The 5,895-nt window shown below is 47.2% G+C and overlaps 1 non-coding gene across 1 annotated transcript; it reads right to left on the reverse strand.

The window, feature by feature from the left end:
• Positions 1–204: 204 nt before the first annotated feature.
• On the reverse strand, positions 205–277 carry trnat-ugu (transfer RNA threonine (anticodon UGU)). Its single transcript has one exon. It is a non-coding gene; the product is annotated as a tRNA-Thr (tRNA).
• Positions 278–5,895: the final 5,618 nt, after the last annotated feature.

Consider the following 5,895-nt stretch of genomic DNA (forward strand, 5'->3'; position numbering starts at 1 on the left):
AGAGAGAGAGAGAGAAAGCAAAGGAGAGAAAGAGGGGTGTGGGAAGAGAGAGGATGAATGGGAAAGAGAGCAGGTGGATAGAAGGAGAAATGGAGAAGGAGACAGCCTGTTGTTTCAGGGGTCAGCCTCGCAGCTGTTTAATATTTAAACCTGAACATTTATTCAATTGGGTGTGAATTTGAAAACTGAGCAAAATGCAGTCACAGGCCCCAGTGAGATTTGAACTCACGACCCCTGGTTTACAAGACCAGTGCTCTAACCCCTGAGCTATGGAGCCACATGGAAAGAGTCTGAACACTCTCCAGTTAGAGTTGCATGTTTAAAGAATGGGGTGAGGCTCAGCAAAACTTTCAGATTGTGACTCATTCCCACACAGCTACCTCAGTCACTTCGATGTTCACTTGGCCGATAACAACAATAGCACCCTTCATATAATGAAACCTCCCAGGGTACCTCAGTTACTCTGTCGCTATCTCTACCAGTCTCTCCTTCTTTCTCTCTATTTCTTTCATTCTAGTTCTCTGTTACCGTGTCTTTGTGTCTACATCCGATCCTCCTTATCTCATTGTCCCTCTGTGCTACCCTTCCACTTTGTTACCTCTCGCTGCCTTTCACTTCCTTGTTCTTCTTTCTATCTCTCTCTCTCTCTCTCATTCTTTTTGCCTTCTCTCTCTATTCCTCGGTCTGGTGTATGTTGCTTAAGGTGAAACTCATGCAAAATCAACTCTTTGATGGACTGGACACTGTCCAGACAGCTGAAAACTGTTCCCCCACCAGGTCCCGTTCTCTCAACTCTCAAATGGCCAAATATCCCGGATGGGGAGAACACAAAAAAAAAAAAACCACATCAAGGACACTCTGAGGCTCTCCCTTGAAGCCCGGCACCATTTACATTAATGACCGGGAGGAGCTTGCTCACAAATCACTCAAAATGGCCACAGCCTGTCCATCAAGCTGCGTCACACTTCAAGCCCCAACGTCTTAGCGATGAGGCAGAGCGGCGGCAGAGAAGGGAGGGAAAGGAAGCAAATCCTGCACTCCGGATCCCACTGCCTCATGGGACATCCTGCCCCACGTGCCCCCAAAGATCTGTGGGTGGAGAATCGGTCTATTTAGTCACATGAAAACCGGCGACGGAAACTCATGACCCTAAGTAGACGTCACCCTTGAGTCGAACATACGGACAAGGAGCAGGAGTAGGCCATTGGGCCCCTCGAGCCTGCTCCGCCATTTAATAAGATCATGGCCGATCTGATAGTAACCTCCAATCTGCATCCCGCCTACCCCCCGATAACCTATCACCCCCTTGCTTACCAAGAATCTATCCACCTCTGCCTTAAAAATGTTCAAAGTCTCTGCTTCGGCCGCCTTTTCAGGAAAAGAGTTCCAAAGACTCACGACCCTCTGAGTGAAAAAATGTTGCCTGATCTCCATTTTAAATGAGCAACCCCCTATATTTAAACAGTGACCCCCTAGTTCTGGATTCCCCCACAAGAGGAAACATCCTCTCCACATCCACCCTGTCAAGACCCCTCAGGGTCTTATATGTTTCAATCAAGTCGCCTCTTACTCTTCTAAACTCCAGCGGATACAGGCCTAACCTGCCCAACCTTTCCTCATAAGACAACCCGCCCATTCCTGGTATTAGCCTGGTAAACCTTCTCTGAACTGCTTCCAAACAGCATTTACATCCTTCCTTAAATAAGGTGACCAATACTGTGCACAGTACTCCAGATGTGGTCTCACTCGTGCTCTGTACAACTGAGGCATTAACTCCCTACTTTTGAATTCAATTCCCCCTCTCAATAAATGAAGGGGCATCCGATGACGCTGTTTAAGGATTGATTCGGAAATGGCTCTGTCCGACACTCAAATCAAAAACAACCTGAAGGGTAGAAAAATCTTCCCACTTCTTCAGGTTAAACTATCATGTTGCTGGCCCTTGCAGTTTATGTTTTTTAAAAAAAAATTAATTCGCAGGGTGCGGAGGCCACTGGCAAGGCCAACATTTAGAATCACAGAATCTTACAGTGCAGAATGAGGCCATTCGGCCCATCGAGTCTGCACTGGCTCCCTGAAAGAGCATTCCACCTGGTCCCACTCCCCTGCCTTATCCCCGTAACCTTGCACGTGGTTTCTTTTCAATTCCCTTCTGAATACCTCGATCGAACCTGCCTCCACCGTCCTTTCAGGAAGTTCATTTCAGATTCCAACCACCCTCCGGGTGAAAGACTTTTTCCTCATTACATTTACTCCTTTTGCCAATTATTTTAAACCTGTGCCCTCTAGTACTTGTTGGCCTCTTGAGTGGAAACAGTTCCTCACTGTTTACCCTGCCCATACCTCTCGGGATCTTGAATACTTCTATCAAGTCTCCTCTCGGCCTTCTTTTCTCCAAGGAAAAGAGTCCCAGCCTCTCCAATCTACCCTCACAGCTACAGTTCTTCATCCCTGGAATCATTCTTGTGAATCTCCTCTGTTAATTTCTCCAATGCCTTCCCATCCTTCCTCAAGTATGGCGCCCAGAACTGGACGCAGTACTCCAGTTGAGGCCTAACTAGTGTCTTATACAAGTTCAACAAGACCTCCTGACTCTTGTACTCAATGCCCCTATTAAAATAGCTTAAGATACTATATTCTTTATTTACTGCCCTGCCATCTTCAATAACCTATGTACATATACACTGAGGTCCCTCTGTTCTTGCACCTCTTTTAGAGTCCCTTCCTTTATTTAATACTGCCTCACCTTATTCTTCCTGCCAGAATGGATTGAACTTCATTTGCCACTTGTCTGCCCAATCCACCAACATGTCTATGTCTTTTTGAAGCTCAAGACTATCCTCATCACAGTTGACAACATTTCCAATCTTTGTATCACCTACAAATTTTGAAATCATGCCCTGCACAGTCTAGATCATTAACATATATCAGGAAGAGCAAGGGTCACAATACTGACCCCTGGCGAACTCCACTACAAACCTTCCTCCAATCTGAAACCAGCTTTTTTTTGGATTTTTTTTGATGAAGAGAAGGTTGTGGTGAGTCGCCTTCTTGAATAGACCTGAGTGGTTTGCTCGGCCATTTCAGAGGGCAGTTTGGAGTCAGCCATGTTGCTGTGGGTCTGGAGTTACGTGTAGGCCAGGCTGCGTAAGGAGGGCAGATTTCCCTCTCCGAAGGGCACGAGTGAACCAGATGGGCTTTTAACATCATTTCGATATTTTCATGGTCACCATTCCTGATCGCCACGGTGCAACTTGTACCCGTTTCTCTGGATCCTGAGTCCGAATCTCTGGATTATAAACCCATTAACATGGCCGCAAGTGAACAATCACATCTAGTTCTGGTCACCACACTTTGGGAAGGAAGTGAGGGTCCTTGAGAGGGGGGTGGGGAGGAGATTGACCGGAATGGGTCTAGGGACGAGGGGTTTTAGCCACAAGGTTGGGTCGGAGAAGCTGGGGTTGTTCTCCTTGGAGTGAAGGAGATTGAGGGGGGGGTGGGGATCCGATCGAGGTGGACAAGATGATGATGGGTTTAGATTAGGGGGCCAAAGAAAAACTGTTCCCATTGGCTGATGGTACAAGGACTGTGGGTCACAGATTTAAGGTTTTGGGTTGGGGGGTGGGGGGGGCGGGTGGGAATGTGAGGAGGAACTTTTTTACACAGCGACTGGTAATGAGTTGCAACTCGCCTCCCGCGAGGGTGGTGGGTGCGGAGACGATCAATGATTTCAAAAGGAAATTGGACGGGCACTTGCGGGGAATAAGCTTGGGAGGATACGGGTGTCGGGCGGGAGAATGGGACTGACTGGATTGCTGCACGGAGAACTGGGATGGACTCATTGAGTCAAACAGACTCCTCCAGCGCTGTCAGTGACTGGATGACTACAATTGCAGAGAGCTGCAAGTATGGCAGTATTGCTCTGGGTCAGGAACTCACACGTTGTCAGTCCGTAAGTTCCCAGACTTTTGACAGTTCAAAGCGGTGTGAGTTGAACTTGCACTCAGTGGTAAAACAAGTGGCCAGAGGTTGGATTTTCCCCAGTTGAAGAATCAAAGGCAGGAATGAGGACATCTAACTTTATTGGTGTGTTGAGATTGGACACATACGAGGCGAGATACAGACTCGAGATGCAAACCTTAGATTATAGTGCTGACGTTTTTAATGAGGAGGTGAGGTTTAAATAAATATTTACGGTAGTTCATTAGCGAACGTGATACAGCACAGAATATAACCATTTGGCACATCGTTCCTGTGTCTTGTTTTTGACAGAGCCATTCAAGTAGTTCCACTTCTCCCTCACTCTTTTCTCACTTCCCTAAGAATTGTTTCTTTTCAAGTGTTTATATGATTTCCCATTTGAAAGTTACTATTCCAACGAGGAATTCAGGGGAAATTCTTCACCCAGAGAGTGGGGAGAATGTGGAAGCCGCTCCCACGGGGAGTGGGTTGAGGTGAATCGTGTCGATGTATTTAAGGGGGAAGCTGGATAAACACATGAGGGAGAAAGGAATAGAAGGACATGGGGATGGGGTGGAATGAATAGGGGGTGGGAGGAGGCTTGTGTGGAGCAGAAACACCAGCACAGGGCAGACGGGCCGAATGGCTGATTGAGTTAAAACCAAGTTTTTGTCTGTATCTATCCCTGTGTTTTTTTCACCTGGGAGTGTTTGATGGGGACAGTGTGGAGGGAGATTCACTCTGTATCTAACCCCGTGCTGTACCTGTCCTGGGAGTGTTTGATGGGGACAGTGTAGAGGGAGCTTTACTCTGTATCTAACCCCGTGCTGTACCTGTCCTGGGAGTGTTTGATGGGGACGGTGTAGAGGGAGCTTTACTCTGTATCTAACCCCGTGCTGTACCTGTCCTGGGAGTGTTTGATGGGGACAGTGTAGAGGGAGCTTTACTCTGTATCTAACCCCGTGCTGTACCTGTCCTGGGAGTGTTTGATGGGGGCAGTGTAGAGGGAGCTTTACTCTGTATCTAACCCCGTGCTGTACCTGCCCTGGGAGTGTTTGATGGGGACAGTGTAGAGGGAGCTTTACTCTGTATCTAACCCCGTGCTGTACCTGTCCTGGGAGTGTTTGATGGGGGCAGTGTAGAGGGAGCTTTACTCTGTATCTAACCCCGTGCTGTACCTGCCCTGGGAGTGTTTGATGGGGACAGTGTAGAGGGAGCTTTACTCTGTATCTAACCCTGTGCTGTACCTGTCCTGGGAGTGTTTGATGGGGACAGTGTAGAAGGAGCTTTACTCTGTATCTAATCCCGTGCTGAAATAATCAGGGAAGAATTGTCTTAGAGGATTTTTTGTGAATGGAAAATTATTTCTGTAGTGTGTTAGTATGGAGTCTGACTGCAAATGGGATGCTGTTAAACCCCTTTAAAAGCAACATATCTAAACTGAGGCCCGCATGAAATGAAAGTGGTTAAATTGTGTCTAATTGTGATATTAGCAGGCAGATATTCTGAAGCCTTCTGCCTGATGAAATGAACTGTTTCCTGGTGAATTTTGTCTTGGTTAATATTTCTGATTTTAATTTTGAAAGTTGTGTGAAATATTTCCACTGTCTTTAGCACTGAACTCTTCAATTTATGGGCTAGAGCCCCCAAAAGTGAAGATTTAAAACATTATGGCCTCTGTCCTAGTTTTGCACAATCCTCTTGCTCTCTTTCCCTCTCGCTCTGTATTCCTTTGGCTGCCAGCCCCTTTCCTGGTGCTGCCCCTCCAACCCCACTCATGGGATTGCCCACTGCAGTGTGCGTCACAGTTTGGCTCTGCTTTCTGCCTTCTTACATGACCCATGTACATACTGAACATTCGTGCCACACAAGTGCCAGGCAATGGCCACCTCCAATGAGAGAGTCTAACCCAGTTCCCCTGACCATCACTATCAT

The sequence above is a fragment of the Cetorhinus maximus genome, chromosome 33 (assembly GCF_964194155.1).
Source record: "Cetorhinus maximus chromosome 33, sCetMax3.hap1.1, whole genome shotgun sequence".
NCBI lineage: Eukaryota > Metazoa > Chordata > Chondrichthyes > Lamniformes > Cetorhinidae > Cetorhinus > Cetorhinus maximus.